Source organism: Macaca mulatta, chromosome 6 (assembly GCF_049350105.2).
Source record: "Macaca mulatta isolate MMU2019108-1 chromosome 6, T2T-MMU8v2.0, whole genome shotgun sequence".
In the NCBI taxonomy this organism is placed as follows: Eukaryota; Metazoa; Chordata; class Mammalia; order Primates; family Cercopithecidae; genus Macaca; species Macaca mulatta.
Genome location: NC_133411.1, coordinates 144,073,468 through 144,093,835, shown reverse-complemented (window position 1 = coordinate 144,093,835; position 20,368 = coordinate 144,073,468). Strand labels below are relative to the sequence as shown.

At 47.4% G+C, this 20,368-nt stretch overlaps 1 long non-coding RNA gene across 1 annotated transcript in view; it reads right to left on the bottom strand.

Moving 5' to 3' along the window:
* The window catches only part of LOC144341542 (uncharacterized), a 172,002-nt gene extending 164,473 nt beyond the window's left edge, over window positions 1-7,529 (bottom strand). The window contains exon 1 of the long non-coding RNA XR_013418543.1: window positions 7,343-7,529. This is a non-coding gene — a long non-coding RNA (uncharacterized LOC144341542). The remainder of the gene's footprint in view (window positions 1-7,342) is intronic.
* Between the last annotated feature and the right edge of the window lie 12,839 nt (window positions 7,530-20,368).

The window sequence follows — 20,368 nt, the reverse complement described above, 5'->3', positions numbered from 1 at the left end:
AAAACAAGGTTATGTATTGATCAGTTGACAAGAATGTGACCAGAATCTCACAGGAACCTAACTTTGTATTGTCTGTAGGAGCAGTGGTTTAGTATTTGCTAATTCGGTGTTGGCGGGGACTTTATAGAACATAATTAGTGTGAGTAATGAGAATCAACTGGAGTTTCGGTCCTTGGGAAGGTGGGGCTTAGACCCATCAGGGGATGCAGGAGACAAAGCGCCAATAGCTAATGATAGCTACTATTCGTGGAGCACTCTCTTCCTGGGCCAGGCCCCTGTTACCTCACAGAACACGGTCTTTTTCTTTAGTTCATTTATGTCTAGTGTTCCATTATTGGAACGTTGAGCATGTGGGAGTTATTTATATGCTACTGCTCAAGGTCACCACCAAGGTCTGATTGCAAAAACTCAAAAAATTGCAACCTCAGGCATAAATAGGTTAATAGTCATGTCTAATGTAATAATAATGGCTGCTAACACCAAGTGAACACTCACTCTGAGCCAGGCACATACCAAACACTTCATATTGATCACACAGTATCTCATTGAATCCTCCTGTACCTGTGAAACCTGGAGGGTTTTAGGCCTCATGCCTGCTGTTCACAGCAAGTGTTTAGCACACTCACTTGTCCCAGGTTTTGGGTTTCTCAGGGGGCAGGTTGTGCCTGGTTGGAAAAAGCCATTGCTTCAAGGATTTTTAGAACATTTTCCAGCTCTGGAGTGCACAGTAGAGGATGGAGGAGCCAGAGACTCAGCCTGCTTGATAGTGGCTAAGAGAGCGGGCAGCCAGCTCATTCCCAGGATGTGCCCCAAGCCTAGTGCCACTGAGTCCCAGCCAACCGCAGGGCTGAGCTGCCCCTCTGCTGACCGCAGCAGGTGCCATACTGACATCCCTCCTTGTGACTTAGCCACCAGCAACTTGGTCTCACTCACCTTGGTGTGGAGGAAGGAGCCCAGTTCCCAGCTTCAGCTTCACCCCAGCTAAGCTGCGAAAGCCTGAGTATGGTAGCACTTGGCACATCAGTGGCCCTAGGCCATGGTCACCTTCCCCAGGTGACCCTCAGCAAGCATCTCACTTCTCCTACCTGTGGTTTTTCCTGCCTACAAAGTGGGAATAATTACACTCCTGCATCCAAGTTTTCACATCTACTATCTCACAATTTTAGAAGAGAAACAGGCAGGGCCAGTTAAAAAAAAAAGAAAACACAGACAGTGATTGTTATTATTGCTGATAACATTAGATGAATAAAGTAATATTCCCTGGACACTAAAGAGAAACAAAGTGGCAGCATTAATTATCTCATTTCTGACATTTTTCATTATGGCAGGATAGGTGGGGCTCCTCAAAAGCCAACTGCTCAGAATATTCCTGCCACTGAGTGTCCATGGGAAGAGGTGCATAAGGCATCTACTGACCACCAGCGGAACTAATCCCCTCTAGGATGCTGCCAGTCCTATCCATAGCCAGAAAGAGTGAGAAAGGCTCAGAAATAGCCCCCAACAGGTGAGGAGAGGGAGCAACAGCCCCTCTCAAAAGCAGTGCCCCAGAGAAGATATAAACAGGGCTGAGCGGCAGGATGGGTTGGGACAATTCCCTCCTCCTGCTGCGAGGTGGAAGCTGTGACCCTGCAGTCCCAACAGCCCCACCTGCTTCTTGGCTGCCCCTGCCGGAAACATGCAGGGCCCAAGCCTGGACAGCAGGAGCCCAGGTAAGCGGCCCCAGGTGCAGCAGTGGCCTTGGCCACAGGAAGTCCTGTCTCCCGCCTGCAGCTAATTGCCACCACTGCAGAGGAGCCGAGCTAATTATACAAAAGTATGTGGCTCCCACATTCCTGGGCCACCACACACTTGCACACATCTCACAGGAGACCAGCCTGACTCCGGCATCCACCCCAGTCCCCTGCTGGCTCCTCTGAGCCCCCAGAGATGTCCCTTCTCCTGCAGCCTCCTCTATAGGCTCTTCAGGTAAGCCCAGCAGCAGTTCCCTCCACTCTCCCTTTGCCTGCCTCTGAGGCACTTAACCCTCAACTTTACCTAACGTAAATATTTAATCCTGTACATTTAGGATCTGCCTGTCACCTGCCTCCAGTCTGTTCTCTCATCATCCAAATCGTCTTCCTGCCAGACCCAGGGACAGACTCGGGTCTCCAAAGGGCGCTCTCTCTCCCCATAGAGCTCCCCAACACAGCCCAGCACCTAGCTGACAGTAACCATGCATGGGGGGTGACAAATGTTCGAACCAGTTGTGCAACCTCAGTCAACGTGTGTGCTCTGAGCTTTAATTTTCGTATTTGTAAAATGAAGCTACCACCACCTGCCTCACAGAGTTTCTTGGGAATTGAAACCTCGCATGGTGCCTGACGTACAGTAGGTAGCCCATAAACGCTTACTGAATTCCCAGCAAGCATTCGTGATGGTCTGGGGCCTTGCGCATCTAAGACTGAACTCATCCACCCATGTGCAAGTATCCTTCCCTCCCCGCACCCACTCGAATGAGAACTTGATGCTGGCCCATCCCTGCCTCTGTGATGCACTCAAGAGCCTGGTAGGCAGGACAGGGGAGGATGGAGCTGGAGAAGGGCTGAGTTGAGAGGCAGGGTCCACCCATATAATCAAGTGCTGGGCAGGTGGCATGAGAAGAGAAAAGGAAAAGCTGGATGTGGGGAGAGACCCTAAGGCCGTGGGTGGCCAACACCTGCACTGGCCAGGGCTCAAGAGTGCTGCTGGGGCACAGGACAGGGACGCCCAACCTTCAATCTTCTTTCAGAAGACAATAAAGTCTTCTAATTACTTCTGGCTGCCTGAGTGTGCAGAGACTGGGGCATGTGGGGCCCTGGGGCTGGGAGGATGACACACCCTTGTCTTTGTCCATGCTCTCAACACTCCTGTAAGGCAGATTTTTGTCTCCATTTAAACAGATGAGAAAACCGAGGTTCAGAAAGGCTAAATGACTTGCCTGAGGTTACACAGCCAGTCAGAGCCAGAGCCAGGCCTCCCTCCAGATCTGCTGTCTTCTGAGTCTGTGCTGCTAACCATGTCACGCTCAGAAAATGGCATCACTGTGTGGCATCATTGCTTTACTCTAGAACATGGGGGTGAAGAGGTGCCCACTGGGTGACTCCTGCCACTTCTTGAGGAAATGCAGCCTCACCTCAGCAAATGGGGTCCTGAACCCCTACAGAGTGCCAGGGTGCCAGCCTCATGGGGACACACACAGGAAGGATGGGCCAGCTGGAGAAGCCCCTCATCCAACAGTCCTATGCCGGCAGAACCAGCACCAACACAAGGGAGGGTATGGGGTAGTGACAACCACCAGGACCAAGGGTGGTGCCCTGAGCCACGAGAGTTGCACTCGGCCTAAGAGGGCTAGGAAAGCTAGGGAGGCTTCTCAGAGGTGGTGATCTATGGCCATCTGGGAGGATGAGCAGGACTTAAATAAAAGAGACAGGGACCTGTGTAGAGGAAATAAGATAAGCACAGGTGTGGAGGCGTGGGAGCACCAGTGTCTCCTGGGGAGGAGGGCAGATGGTGGGACACGTGGATGTAGTGGCTGTGCAGGCTGAGATGTGGGCCATTAGGCCGACTCCACACGGCCTGCCTGCCTGGGTGAGAAGTTGGGACATCCTTCCAGAGGTACAGGGGAGGAAGCTGGTGATGGTGAGAAAAGCAGGCTGGTCACGGTGACAGAAGCAGCACCGGGCAGGGACCTACCTTCCTTCCCCAAGATGAAGTCTCCCCAGATAGCAAGGATGCCTTGGGCTCTCTCTCACCTGAGGCTCTCAGACCCTACTGGAGGATGGAGGTACAGAACATGGAGCTTCTGAACCAAGAGAAATGGTCTTCCCAGCCTTCTGAGGGATGCATTTCAGAGGGAATCGAGATTGTATGTTTCAGAGTAAAGAGAAGGGCGGTGAGGCTCCCCCAACCACCACTCACCACCTCCCATGGATCCTGCCCTACCTGCCATGCCTGGCCTGTGGAGAGAAGCTCCATGATGCCACCAGCAGCACCCATGGGTGGGCCAACACTGCAACTTCCTCAACGCTGCCCTGCCTGGTGCCCTGGGGGGCTCCCTCCTGGGCAGTCCACCTCCTGTGCACCCTCACAGAGCCGGCCTTCCCTGGGAAGTGAACCAGGCCTGCTAGAGGCCACTCGTCAGCCTGTTGCTGACATCCAGGCCTTTCTCTATGCTCTCCCTTCTGCCGTGACCACATGCCTTTCCCCCGACACCCCCCATTCCCTGCTTCTTCAGGTCTCAAGTCGGATGTACCTTCCTCCTGGAAGCCTTCCCCAAGCTGCCCTCCTCCGCATGCCCACAGCCTCAGTGCAGTCATCAGTCACCACTGCCTATCCCAGTCAGTCATCCCCCAAGGGACTGTGACCACCTAAGGGCAGAGACTGGTGTGTCCTCTTCACCTAGGCTGTGTATCCCCAGCTCCTGGGCCAGGCTCTGGCCCATGGTTAGTGCTTGATAAGGACCACCCGAAACAAGGATTCCCACAGCCCACACTTTCTCAGACACCATTCCCTAACCTCTGGACTGAAGGGCTCCATCCCATCACCCAACTAGACTGTTGTCCCTCTGGGCACCAGCCCCACCATCCCCTGGGCTTGGCACTCGCTCAAGCCTCTAAGGAGAACCCAATGTATGCCAGCCCATCCCGGCCTCCATGATGCACTCCAGAGCCTGGTAGGCAGGACAGGGGAAGGATGGAGCTGGAGAAGGGCTGGGTTGAGAGGCCGGAACTCACTAGAACCCCTAAATGGACTTCTCCGCCCTGGCATGCACCCTACCCAGACAGCCCTGACTCCCTGTCCCTAAGGAAGAAGCCCAGCAGGGACTGAAGGTCCAGAGCTCTCCCACCCTCCTGCCTGGCTCTTCTCACCACCAGCCCAAGGCCTTTCCTTTGCCTCCCAGGTCACTGGGCCCAGGGCAGGCAGCTGGCTCCATCACACCCTGTGATGCCTTCGGCTCAGCCAGGCCATGGCTCCCAGGCCCTCCTCAGGCAGATACACTTGGTCCTGTACCTCTCTGGGCCTCAATCCCTCATGTGTAATATGGATTCAGCATCTCAGAGATCTTGCAGGGACCTGAGGGGCTTTTTGACACATTGGTCCCCTCCCCTGTTCCTTTAGAAACTTAAGGCAGGCCCAGGGAACATATGCAGAAGGGGAAAGGAATTGTTTTCCTTTGACTTAGCTCAGTACTAACTTTTTGGAAGGCAATTTAGCTAAAAGTATCAGAAGCTTTAAAAACACAGACACGCAGGCCGGTCATGGTGGCTCACGCCTGTAATCCCAGCACTTTGGGAGGCCGAGGTGGGGTGATCACAAGGTCAGGAGTTTGAGACCAGCGTGGACAATATAGTGAAACCCCGTCTCTACTAAAAATACCAAAAAATTAGCTGGGCATGGTAGTGCGTGCCTGTAATCCCAGCTACTCGGGAGGCTGAGGCAGGAGAATCGTTTGAACCCAGGAGGCAGAGATTGCAGTTAGCCAAGATCGCACCACTGTACTCCAGCCTGGGTGATAGAGTAAGACCCCAACTCAAAAAAAAAAAAAAGACACATAACCCCAAAATTCAACTTCCAAACTTTTCTTTTAGAAAAAAGTACACCAAAATGCTGGAACAAGGATGTTAGTCACAATGTAGTTGTGAAGGCTAACACCCAGAAATAACCTGTATATCCAAATATAGGAGCGTGGTTTTGAAAACTATAGTACATTCATACCACAGGCCATCATTCCTTTTTTTTTTTTTTTTTTTTTTTTGAGATGGAGTCTGGCTCTGTCACCCAGGCTGGAGTGCAGTGGCGCAATCTCGGCTCACTGCAAGCTCCGCCTCCCGGGTTTACGCCATTCTCCTGCCTCAGCCTCCCGAGTAGCTGGGACTACAGGCGCCCGCCACCTCGCCCGGCTAGTTTTTTGTATTTTTTAGTAGAGACGGGGTTTCACCGTGTTAGCCAGGATGGTCTCGATCTCCTGACCTCGTGATCCGCCCGTCTCGGCCTCCCAAAGTGCTGGGATTACAGGCTTGAGCCACCGCGCCCGGCCCACAGGCCATCATTCCTACCACGCAACCATCACAAATGATGGTGTCAGGGTAAAAGGCCGCCATGATATATTATTAAGCAAAGAGAACAAGTTTAAAAAACTGGATCATACTATTTTGTAAGAAAAAAGTAACACATGTATTTATAGGGGAAAAAACTTCAAAATGTTGACAGTGGTTACCTCTACTTTTTCCAGTTTTTCTAATATTAATATATAGTACTTGTGCAGAATAACACTTTTAAAACAATTGTCCATTGATAAAGCCACTGGTTAGATGTCAAGATGGGAAAACCCTAATGATAATCCCAGCCCCCACCCCACCCCGACCTCGCAACATACATACACAGGAGTTGGCACTGAGACATATACCTAGGTGTATGCGTACACTTCCACTCACCCACCCAGCCAAGCCAAGTCACCAGCCATCAGCCCAAGGCTTGTTTTAATCCTCAACTGAACCTATTACAACTAAGCAATATAATCCATTGCACTCCAGAATAGATTCCTAGTACCACCAGCCTATGTCCTCTACAGGCAGTACCCAGAAATTCCCTGCAGGAGGTGGTAGTAAGACAGCTGCCCTCTGGAGAGCAGCCACCGACCTCAAGCTCCCAGTGAGCACCAGAGCCACGCAATGGTAGGAACTAGCCATGGCTGTGAACTAGCCAGCCAGCAACGTCATCGACCTATCAATTGTAGTGCTAATTCTCTTAGGAGCTGATGACTTCATCCATCACACTGAGGCCCCATAAGCACCCCTTTGGGTCTTCCTCATTCTCAGTGTATGAGGATGGAGCACAGGGTAGGTGTTGGCCCAGGCTGCTGGTCCAGCCAAGCTCATAAACAAGGCAGGAAAAGGACGGTGTGACATAATGCCAACTCCATGCCAGGCACAATGTTTGGCACCAGACACACTAACAAGCCTCAGAGCAGTTTGGCAAGGAAGATGTGGGACTCCAGGTCCTCACCTGTAAATTGGGCATGATTTTCCCAAGTTCACACAACTAAAAGGAGGCAGAGCTAAGATTTGAACTCTGATCCTCCTGCCTCTTCCATGAGCCCATACTTCCAACATACTTCCCTGGCCTCATGACCCACACCCCCAGGACCTTCAGGAAGTCCATGGCACTGGAATCAAAGCTGGGTGAAGCACATAAACACAGGGCCAATTCCTCTCCCCAACCCCTCCCTTGCTCATAACACAGAAGAGGCTGGAGCTGCCCCTCTGCCATTGTGTGCTGAAGAATATAGCATGAACCAGGAAGAAAATATCAAGAAAGCACTCACCTGGCCCGGAGGCTGCAGGTCACCTGGTTCCATCACAGCACAGAGGCCTTGTCCAAACTATCCAGAGGCAGCTTGGGGGCTGCTGTAGAGGCCTTGGCTGATGTCATTAGGATGGACCCGAGTAGGTGGTGCTGGGGGAGACAGGAGAGAGAAAAGAGGGGCCCACTGTGCAGGTCTCCACTGCTGAAAGAACAAAGCAAAATATTTTCATTCATGAGTTCATCCAGCCCAAACACGCACCTAATCCCTAGGAACTGACAGTGTGAAACTGCTCCCAGGAAGAAGAGACACAACGCTCAGCTCAAAGGAGGAAGGGCTGGGCAATCACTTATCACCTGGTGACCATTGGGGGCGGCAAGGAGCTGCCTGTGCTTAACAAATCCAGGCCAGTCAGAGAGGCCAGCTGCTTAAAGGACAAGGGCCCAGACTGTGAGCTCTTGGTCTGACCACCATCCTCCCGCTGTGACTGGGACCCAGGGCAGAGGGAAGGGGCCCTTTCTGCTTGGTTGCTGGGTGCAGCTTCACTGGAAAGCACAAAAAGAACTGTGAATTTTCTCTGGGTACAAATGATATGCTCAGTTTGGGTGCTTTAGTTTCATAAAATTTGGCACCACTAGGAAGAGAAGTACGCTAGAAAGAGAAGGGCAGAGCTGCAAAAATCCAAAGGATTCAGACATGGTTCCCGCTGAGATCAAGGGGAGAGGCCCCCTCCCCCAACCAGGAAAATGCCTGCCTGGTACCACCTTGATGCACAATTAGTTTCTCAAGGGGCTGCCTTGCTAGACCAGCCATTTTCCTTGAAAGTATCCATCCAAATAGGAGCCATGGGGATTTCTTTTTCTTTTTTTTTTTTTTTTTTTTTTTTGCTTTTTTCTTTTTTTTCTTTTGGTCTACTAGAAGTCCCTAAGGGCAATCATGTCTCCCAGAAGAGATTACAAATTTTGGATTGTGTAAACACTCTGCCCAAAAAGCAACTATGGAGATCTTCGTTATTCCAGCCAACCTGCCTTCAAGGTAGAGAACTTGGTCAGCTCTGCCAGAAAAGGCTCCAGAACCAGCCCTTGAGGCTTGGAGCTGCCCCAAGCCTGCTTCCTTGAACCCTCAGGCATCCTTGCATGGGGAGGCAGGGATGCTGATCATTGTCTCTGCCGGGCTGGTGCTGAACACAGCTTTGCAGAGCCTCTGCCTCCCTCTTTTCCCCCTTCTCCATGGTCACCGGGCATCCAAAGACCCTTCCTGGAAGAGCCCAGGAGTATGCTTGAGCAGAAGGTGCATCCTCTCGCCCATGTGTGTGCCCCCCTCACAGCTGCTGCAGCTGCTGCTCTGCCCTTTCTCCTGGGCCAACAGCTTCCAACGGAAAGACAAGGAGGATCCCAAAGAACTCTCAGGTGTCTACATGCAACTGAGCCCCAGTGTTCACTGCACCACCAGTTGCCAGGCTGGATGTCATGCATTTCACATGCTCTGTGCTAATAATCCTCACTCAGCAAGGTAAAGTCCCATTTTACAGATGTGTAAACTGAAGTTCAGAAAGGTAAAACAACTGCCCTTCATAGGTAGTAAGTGGGAGTCCCAGGACACAGCCCAGGGCTCCAAAAGACACTTGAACAGAGAGACAAGACCCAGGCAAGCCCAGAAACTGCCTTCTCCAAGGACGTCCTACTTGGCAGCCATCTGTTCTGAGACTTCAGGAGAAGATCAGCGGCCCTTAGGAAAGAGATTTTCAGTGTCAGTGATGGTAGAGTGAAAGCTAAACATGGATCTGAACCACAAAAGATCCTGGATAACCAAAGCAATCGTGAGGTGGGGTCAGTGGGCAGAGAGCTGCAGGCATCACACTACCTGACTTTAAAATGTACAACAAAGCTATAGCCACCAAAACAGCATAATATTGGCATAAAAACACACAGACCAATGGAACACAATCAAGAGCCCAGAAATCCATGCATCTATAGCCAAATGATTTTTGACAAAAGTGCGAAGAACACACAACGGGGAAAGGACAGTCTCTTCAATTAATGGTGCTGGGACAACTGGTCATCCACGTGCAGAATGAAATTAGGTCCTTATCTCATATACAAAAATCATCCCAAAATGGATTAAAGACTTAAATGTAAGACCCAAAACTATGAAACTACTGGAAGGAAACATTAGGAGAAATGCTTCATGATGTTGGACTGGGCAAGGATTTTTTTTTTCAATAAAACCTCAAGAGCACATGCAACAAAAGCAAAAATAAACAAATGTGATTACATCAAACTAAAAAACTTCTACATAGCAAAAACAGACAGCAGAGCAAAGAGACAGTCTACACAATGGAAGAAAATATTTGCAAACTATACATCTAACAAGGGTTAATAACCAGACTATATAAGGAACTCAACTCAATAAAGCAAAACAACCCAATTTAAAAATGGGCAAAAGAAATGTGTTAATAGACATTTCTCAAAAGACATACAAAATAGCTAACAGGTATGTGACAAAATGCTCAACATCGTTAATCATCAGAGAATCATTAATTTGTCAAATCAAAGCAATGATGAGATACCACCTCACTCAAATTAGAATGGCTACTATCAAAAAGACAAAAGACAACAAGTGTCAGCAAAGAGATGGAGGAAAGGGAACCCTAACACACTGTTGGTCAAAATATAAATTAGTACAGTCGCTATGGACAACAGTATGAAAGTTCCTCAAAAATAAAAACCAGAACTACCATATGACCCAGCAATCCCACTGCTGGGTACATATCTGAAGGAAAAGAAATCAGTATGTCAAAGAGGTATCTGCACTCACACGTTGATTGCAGCACTATTCTCAGTAACCAACGTACAGAATCAACCTAAGTATCCAACAATAAATAAATGGATATAGAAAATGTGGTATATACACACAGTGGAATACGAGCCAGACATTCAAAAGACTGAAATCCTATCATCTGTGACAACATGGATGAACCTGGAAGACTCAATGTTAAGTGAAATAAACCAGACACGGAAAGGCAAATACTACATGATCTCTCTCATATGCAGAATCCGAAAGAGTTGATCTCACAGAGAAGAGAGTAGAACAATGTTTACCACAGTCTGGGGAGGGAAGCCGGAGAAAGGATGCGGAAAGGATGGTCAACGGGTACAAAGTTACAATTAGAAAGGAAGAGGTTCTGGCATCCTATTGCACAGTAGAGTGACTATAGTCAACAACAAGGCATTACATATCTCAAATAGATAGAAGAGAGGATTGTGTACATTTCCAACACAAAGAAATGATAAATGATTGAGGTGATAGATATGCTAATTATCCTGATTTGATCATTATACAATGTGTACATGTATCAAAACATCCCAATGTACCCCATAAATATGTAGAAAACATGTGTCATTGAAAGTAATTTTTTTTAAACCATGGATCTGAAAGTGGCCCACTCCACCACTGTATCCTTTCCCATCTGAGCAGCCCTGCCTCACCCACCTGTCACCCAACCAGGGGCCCACCTGACTGCATTGCCATTTCCCTTCACCCCGTCAGAAGACCTCAGAAACCCTCTCACTCAAAGGTCAACCTACCCAGAAGAAAGTGTGTCCTCGTGGAAACATTTCTGGCACCATGAAAGTGACGTTCTGGGACTCTCCTCCAAAGCACACAAGCCTTATTATACCTTTCATCTGACCTCTGGAGCCCGGTTTAATCGGTAGGAAGAACTCTGAATTTGGAACCAGACTCTAGGTTCTAGTTCCAGTTCTGGTTGTAAGTTCAAGGACCTCACTTTGTCTGAGGTTCAGCTTGCTCATCTATGAAGTGGAGATGACAATTCTGTTGGCACTACCAGTTCACGATGGTGAAAACACTTTGCCACAAAATGGAACAAGGCCACAGCTGGAAACAGATACTGTGCCCCCAGATGCCCTCTCACCCGTCAAAGCAGGGTGGCGATGTTCCCCAGTTATCCCCAGGGCTCACCTCCTCTCAAAGTGACTCCCTCCAAAGAGAACTACAGGCGCATGCACAGCAAACCCAATGGCATGGTCCCCCACGGATGCTTGTGGTCCTCATGGCCACTTGTTAACCACATCCCTGCTCTGGGATTTGGAGTCCCAAGATGGGAATTTAACTCATGGGGTTGCAGTGAGGCAATGTGGTATCATGGTTGGGAGGAAGGCTTTAACCTAGACCTGTCTAATTCTAGGTTCCCAGCTCTGCTATTAGCTGTGTGACCTTGAGCAAGTTACTTCACCTCTCTGAGGTTCAGCAACCTTATATTTAAAATGGGGGTCATAGTACCCAGCTCATAGGGCTCTTGGGAGGATTAAAAACATGTTAAGGTCTTAGCACAGAGTCTGGCACGTGTATGTGTCCAATAAATAGCAAGCTCAACCACATAAAATTATGTAACAGCCTCAAACCTGAACAAGAGTCAGAGAAGGCTCTAGATGTGCACTGTCCAATAGAAATACAACGCAAGTCACATATGCGATTTTAAGTTTTATAGAAGCCACGTTTTAAAAAGCAAACAGAAACAGGTTAACTTTAATATGTAATCCAGTATCTCCAAATATTATTTCAATATGTAATATGTATTTTTAAATTATTTAGATACTTTACATTTTCCCATACCATGCCTTCCAACTCTGGTGTGTACTTTATCCTTACAGTATGTCTCAATGCAGATGCTAGATTTTCCTCAAATACTTGATGAGTATCTAGGACTCATAAAATTTACAGTTGTAAAAGTAAATTGACATACCCAAGTTGTTCCAAACATACTTAAAAGCTTCCCACTACCTTGAATCTTAGGTCTGCCTTTTTATAGTTTTTCACTCCTTCCTGTTGACAGGCTGTAACTGGTTTTCAAATTAAATTTAAATTTAAAAACTTTCTCAGTACCATTAGTCATATTTTCAGTACTCAAAAGCCTCATGTGACTAGCAGTGACTGTCCTGGACAGGGCAGGGTGCAGACCGAGATGCTGAGGGGTTGCTTTGCAGCAGAAACATGCCCTTTCTACTGGACTGGGACCATCACTCCTCCCGTTCAACTCCACAGCATCTCCTGTTCCCCCAGCTCCATTCCAGAAGCGTCCCCTGGAAGAGCCACCTGTTGCGCCATTTCCACAGCTGCTGTGACCAGGGGAAGGTCCCTCGGCACTGTACATGGACGTGCCTCTGTCCACGGTCTAAGACTGCTCACAAACAAGGCGTGGAACATGAAGGCAAAAATGATGAAGATGTTTTTCGATTTGCTAACTAGCTTTCTCTTTGAAGACACCAGCCAATGTTTGACTTGTTTCCCTGTGCGTGCTGGAAGTATCTGGATATGAAGAAAGGATGAGAGAGTTCGAGTTGGGAGGGACAGCCTGCCAACAGGGAGGACAGAGGAAACTGTAAAAAGCAGACCCAAGGACTACGGAAGTATAGCCCCTGGGACCATTTAGTACAGGACAAACCGTACGCCTCACCCTCAGAGGGTAGCCCTGGATCACAGCCCAGAACAGGCATGGGGACCTGAACGTGCCACAAAAGCACATCGCAATCTTTCTTGCCTTCCAAAATGGGGAATATGGAACACAATAAAACATTATGCAAAGATTTCCATGCAGAACAGCAGAAGGAAGCTGGTGAGCTCTCCAGAGCCAGGACTGCCCATTCCCCAGAAAGCCAACATATGACCGTTGTGACACACAGACATGTGTCTACGTGTGCATTTAAACCAAACAAAAAAAAATTTTAACCCAAAAAAATATAGAAATCACTTAGATTTGGTAGACAAAACTACTCTTACGTGCAGCCTCATCTCTGGACACATTATGTATTTGTCTGTTTTTGTTTGTTTCGGGGTTTTGAGACAGGGTCTCACTCTGCCACCCAAGCTGGAATGCAGTGGCACAATCACAGCTCACTGCAGCCTCAAACCCCTGGGTTCAAGCGATCCTCCCACATTATCTGTTACTTGACTCCCCCTGCCCCCTCACCCCTAGGATATAAGCTCCATGAAGGAAGGGATTTTTCTTTCACTCCCTGCTGTATCCCCAGTGCCTAGCAACGGTGCCTGGAACTCAGCAGTTTGGATGGTTGGATGTACTCTAAGCTGCCCCCTAAATTCAACACCCTTTTATCATTCAACAGATATATGTTTTCCCATAGATCACCTGCCCCAAATTTTGTACAGATTGAATTTTTCATACAGAGAAAGTTCTAGATGCCCAGCTATTGCCCACTTACCTGCATCAGGTTCCAAACTGCCCCCAGACAGTGTGGTAACTTTCTCCAAGCTGCAAGAAGAATGGGTCAACACACCCCGAGCCCTGGGTGTAGAGTTCAGTGGCAGGATCCTTCCTCCCCCATACCTGGACTGTCAGCCTGCTCCCACTGGAAGAGCCAAGCAGCCCCAGCTTTTCCCTGGGTGCCCCCGTCACAATGAGCTGTGAAGTCCTCAAAGCCACAGAACAGCCTCTTCTATCTCAGGGTAGCCGCATCAAGGTTTGGTAGTTCCACGTGATGTGGTGGGTGCAGAAAATAGAGCTGCATTTTTCAGCAGCATTTATGCCTGTGTTTAATTTCTGCTTACTAAGACAGGGAAAATGTTCTACCTAAAGGCCAGCTGACTGCTGGACACACATTTCCGGATTAACAGCTCTGTCAGAGATGTTTCCAACAAGCAGATGACCCCTCTGTGATGTCTATAATTATATCCATATAACATATAAATCTCAATACACTTTTAATAAGCAGTTAATACTCTGATATAAAATATTTACATCTCAACCAAATTCATCCTGCATGGAGTAGCCCTGGTTTACTGAGTTATTAAAACCACTGCCATCAGTCAGTCATCCTAGCTAAACAGAGAACTGAGAAGCTAAAGAAAGCTTCCTTTTCACTTTCAGCCTAGGCTGAAGCCTGGAGTTTAAATATCACCAAATGTCTCTGCCCATTGTTCTTCACTAAGTAGCAGGACCTCTGTCACTGCAAAGCCATCCATCCTAGCATTCAAGCTAGAAACCCAAGAACCCCATGGAGCCTCCACCCTCTCCAGCATTAGACTGATACATTATGAGGACCTATGGTGGGTCATAGGCAAGCTGCCAGGGTGGGAAGATGAGGCACATACCCTGCAGAACTCACAACACAGACAGCCAATCATCACCTAAGTCTAGCTCAAATGTCAAACCCTCTGGGAAACCTTCTTGAGCAGGGCTCCATCTTTCGGGGCAGCCAGACCACTGCAGCCAGTCATTCTCAATGCCCCTCACACCCCACATGCAACCGAGCAACAATTCCTATGGCTCTCTTTCCAAAATTCATCCAGCACTCACATCCTCCTACCCTCCACTGCTGCCACCCTAGGCTGAGCCACCCCCATCTCTGACCTGGCTCATCGTAACAGCCTCCTCCCCGGTCCCCAACTGTCTTGGTGCAATAGAACAGCCAGAGCCATGCTTTAAAAACCTAAGTCAGAGGCCAGGTGCAGTGGCTCACGCCTGTAATCCCAGCACTGTGGGAGGCCGAGGTGGGTGGATAACGAGGTCAAGAGATCGAGACCATCCTGGCCAACATGGTAAAACCCCATTTCTACTAAAAATACAAAAAAAATTAGCTGGGCGTGGTGGTACATGCCTGTAGTCCCAGCTACTCAGGAGGCTGAGGCAGGTGAATCACTTGAACTCGGAAGGTGGAGGTTGCAGTGAGCCAAGATCAGGTCACTGCACTCCAGCCTGGTGACAGAGCAAGACTCTGTCTAAAAAAATTTTTAAAGCCTAAGTCAGACCTCATTCCTGTGCTCAAAATCCTGCAACAGCTCCTCATTTCCCTCAAAGTCCAAGTTCCTAAGGTGGGTTAGCAGATTCTGCATCAAAGGTTCTTCACTATCTTTGAGCCATGGACACCCCTAGCAGTCTGGGGAAGCCTATGGACCTTGTCTCAGATAAATGTTTTAGATGCATAAAGATTACATAGCATTAAAATGAAACCAGTTACACTGAAATAGTGGTTTTTTGTGATATTGCTATGCACATGCATTAAATAGTAAGATCTCATGGGTACTGTAATTTCAAAGTAATGATAAGCAAAAATATTTCAAGATATCTGAAATAGTTAGCAAATCATATATTGCATAGGTTTTCTTCTAGAAAAATTTTGCAGTGTATCCATCTGACAAAGGGCTAATATCCAGAATCTACAAGGAACTTAAATTTACATTAAAAAAACAAACAATCCCATCAAAAAGTGGGCGAAGGATATGAACCAACACTTCTCAAAAGAAGACATTTATACAGCCAACAAACATATGAAAAAAAAACTCATCACGGGTCATTAGAGAAATGTAAATCAAAACCACAATGAGATACCATCTCACACCAGTTAAAATGGGGATCATTAAAAAGTCAGGAAACAACAGATGCTGAAGAGGATGTGGAGAAATAGGAACGCTTTTATACTGTTGGTGGGAGTGTAAATTACTTCAACCATTGTGGAAGACAGTGTGGCAATTCCTCAAGGATCTAGAGCCAGAAATACCATTTGATCCAGCACAATCCCATTACTTGGGTATATACCCAAAGGATTATAAATCATGCTATTATAAAGACACATGCAGAGTATGTTTATTGCAGCACTATTCACAATAGCAAAGACTTGGAACCAACCCAAATGCCCATCAATGATAGACTGGATAAAGAAAATGTGGCACATACACACCATGGAATACTATACAGCCATAAAAAAGGGATGAGTTCATGTCCTTTGCAGAGACATGGATGAAGCTGGAAACCAGCAAACTAACACAGGAACAGAAAACCAAACACCACATGTTCTCACTCATAAGTGAGAGTTGAACAATGATAACACATGGACACAGGGAGGGGAACATCAGACACCGGGGCCTGTCGGGGGTCGGGGGTTAGGGGAAGGATAGCATTAGGAGAAATACCTAATGTAGATGAGGGGTTGATGGGTGCAGCAAACCACCATGGCATGTGTATACCTATGTAAGAAACCTGCATACTTTGCACATGTATCCCAGAACTTAAAGTATAATTTTTTTAAAAAAGAAGAATAGAATAGAATAGAATAGAATAGAATAGAATAGAATAGAATAGAATAGAATGGAATGGAATGGAATGGAATGGAATGGAATGGAATGGAATGGAACGGAACGGAACGGAACGGAACGGAACGGAACGGAACAGAACAGAACAGAAAAGAAAAGAGGTTTTCCATTTGGGGTGGTGACAAGTTCCTGGAACTAGATAATGGTGATGGGGGTGTAACATTGTGAACGTACTTAGAGCCACTGAATTGTGCACTTTAAAATAGTTAAAACGGTAATCTTATGTTATGTGTATTCTACCATAATAAACAAAACCAAAATTTAAAAAAAAACAAAACTATAGTTTCTGTTGTTGACAAAGTCACAAGTGTCTCTATACTTCGGGGGGAGTTTTCTGTGTTTTGCTTTCTGTTAGGTTTTTTTTTTTTCTTTTTGCCTACATTGACAATCAAAAGGTGTACTAAATTTCACTTAAAGTCCAATGAAAATTAAAAATAAAGATGTGATTTTTTTCCATCCAGTGGGAATCTGAATCCCATTCAGAGATCCCCTGAACACTATCCACAAACCCCCTGGGAGTTCTGTGATCTGCACCCTTCACCTCTCCGCCGTGTCTGTGCCTCTCCTCCGTGACGGCGTCACTCTGAGCATACTGGCCTCCCCTGCTGTTCCTGAAACACACTGGACACATTCTTGCTTTATGGTTTCTTTTGCCCTTCTCATGATCCAGAAAGACCTTGCTCCTGCCCCTGTCTACACAAATAACATCTACCTCTAAGTCTTTGCTCAAATCTCACCTTCTCATGGGACAGGACATACCCTGTATATCCCCAGCATTTCCTAAACCTCTAGGCCTACTGTTTTCCGTAGCCTTTCTTACATTCTAGCATACTACATCATCCACTTATTTATTATAGTTGTGTATGCTCATTCTCTCTTCTCCTTTTTCTCCTTCTCCTCCTCTCTTCCCTCCCCAACCCCAGTCTCTCCATCTCTCCCTTCAACCATTCTTTCTCCTAGAATATAAGTTCCCTGAGGATAGGGATGGCTATCTATATGTTTGGTGATATAGCATTAGCTCCTAGAATAGGGCCTGGCAGATAACAGAAACTCAAATATTGGCTGAATAAGAAATTAACAAACGAATGAACAGCCCGCCTCCTCAGTGGTCTCACCCTGACACTAGTCTGCACCCTCACCTGACATCTGATCACATGCTCCTTTCCTCAAATGTGCCAGGGACTCCATCACCTCTGGAATGACCTTAGTGGGACCCTTGGGGCCTCTACACTTGCTGATCCCTGTCTACCTCTCCAGCCCCATCTCAGCCTCTCATCCTGAGTGTCCCATCTCTCTGTGCCTACCTCTCTTTTACCATTTTTCAGTCTTCCACTTGTCTCTGTCTCTCTTTCTAAACTGAAGTCCACAAGACTCTATCTGGTGTAGTTCACTTTTGGGTCTCAAGCATCCAGCTCCAGGCCTGGTGCCCAGCTAGCACCAGGAACTGTTTGATGGATGAATGAACGAGTGGAGCAACTAGTGGCTGAAGCAGGAGCAGAAGCCTGTCTGGGTGCCACTCAGGCGGCAGGCTCACTGACACTGAGTACATGCTCTGGGTGAGGCGTGTCACTCTGGCTCCTGACTGAGCATTTCACCTGGGACCCACAGGAGCTGGTTCTCAGTGTGAAGAGATAATCCAGCTAATAACAGGATTAGTTCAGGCACATCCCCTAAACCATAGGCTTGAAACCTCTACCTGGGCAAATGTTTGGCTGGCCTCTGCCAGGATCCCTATGCTCACCAACCACATCACGCATGGCTCCTCAGCTCTGACAAGCCACCCATGGGGCACAGGCAGGGGCTCGAAAATGAGAAGCCTGGAGGCTCTGATGTCTCTAGTGCCACAAGTCCCCACTGCACTGCCCTGCCAGCCTCCACCCCTATGACACCACCTACTCTTCCCTGTGCCAAGAAAGGTGATTACGTGGGCACCGTGGAGAAGGAGACCCCAAGAGGGCAAACACCAGTGACTCTGAACTGACAAGTGACGTGCGGCAGCACCTGGGAAAGCAGGCTCTAGGACTGGGCCACAGCTCATGTAATGCAAAGGTGTTGCCATGTGTCTCAGTACTAGCATCCAGAGCCTGTGTCTAGCCTGGGCGCTTCTGCCACCCTTCACACCCTCATCTCCTGCCAGCTCCCTAACTGGAACAGACCCCAACTCCAGGGGGACGGCTGCGAGAGGGTTACACAGAAGGCTTACAGGGGTCGTGTTAGCCAGTGGTCGAACAGCAGAGGGAGTGGAAATGTTTAAGGCTGGGGCTGAGGTCAGGGAGAAGTGGCCACATGGCCAGGACTGCCTAACTCCAAACCCCTCTCTCATTATGGCCCTAATTCTGTCACGTGCTAAGTTAAGACCCTGGACAATGTAACCTATAAGAGCTGTGCTGTCTCACATGGTAGCATCTAGTCGCCTTAGCCATTTAAATTTAAATGAACACTAACTGAAATTAGGTAAGATCGATCATTTAGTTCTTCAGTCACACCACTCCCACTGCAAGGGCTCAATAGCCACATATGTGCTGGTGGCTACCATATTGTACAGCACAGAATAGAACAGTTCACTCATCACAGATGAAGTTAAATAATTTAACCGTTGTGAAAAAAGCTCAGCATGATGCCCAACACATAGTAGATGTTCAATATCCTCCACCCTTACCATAGGCTCCAGACACTCCAGGGACTCCTCACTGCCCTTGCCATGCTACCACCTTGAGGCACTCTTGACTAGCAGCTGCTCAGTCCCCACAGCATGCCTGCCTTGGGTTTGGGAAATAAATTAGTATCCTCTGGCTCTCCACTGCTACTTAATGACTATGTCATCATCACCCCATTTTACAGATAGAGAAATGGCAGCCCATAGAGGGTAAGAAATGTACACATGGTCAGGAGACTGGATGCTTACAAAATTATTGAAAGGGCTAGAAAATGGGCTCTAGGTGCACCCCTAGGAATGACTTCCAGAATCCCACTGAGCTGACTTGCCAATCTGGAATTCAGGTGTTGTAGACAGAATAATGGCTCCCCAAAGATGTCCATGTCCTAATTCCCAGAACATGTGAACATTCACTTTTGTGACAAAGGGAATTTAGGATAGCAGATGAAATTACAGTGGTAAAATGGCTACCTTCGAATTAAGGAAATTATCTTGGATTATGTGGGTGTATCCAGTGACTACAGTATCCCAGTGTAGACACAAGGGTTCTGAAATGTGGAAGATGAAGAAGAGTCAGTGCCAGAGTGATGTAATACGAGAAAGACACAACCAGTGGCTTTGAAGACAGAAGGGTCTTCTCTAGACCCTCCAGAAAGACATGCAGCCCTACCCACATCTTTATTTTAGCCCATTGGAACCCATTTTGGGCTCCTGACCTTCAAAACTATAGGATAATACATTTTTGTTGTGGTACTTTATTATAGCAGCCACAGGAAATAAATACAGTTTTTGGTACCAGAAGTGGGGCTACTCTAACAAATACCTGAAAGTGTGAAAGTGACTTCGAAACAGAAGTTGCACAGTCTAGAAGAATTTTAAGGAGCATGATAGGAAAGACTAGGTTTCCTTGAAGAGACTATTAGAAATACGGATGTTCACAACTTTACTAAGACTCAGAAGGAATGAGGAACATGGTAAAGAAAACCAAAATCACTTTAGAAAATACTTCAGTTGTTGTGAATGAACTATTTTAGAAATATGGATGTTAAAGGTGATGCTGGTAAAGGCTCAGAAGAAAATGAGAAAATGTTATTCAAAACTAGAAGAAAGAAGATCCTTGTTATACAGTGGCAGAAAGTCAGTGGAATTGTGCCCTGCAGTTATGTAAAAAGCAGAACTTGCAAGTGATGAACTTGTGTATTTAGTTGAGTAGCAGTTCAAGAAAAGTGTTAAAGGTGTGGCCAGGTTTATTTTTGCTCCTTATA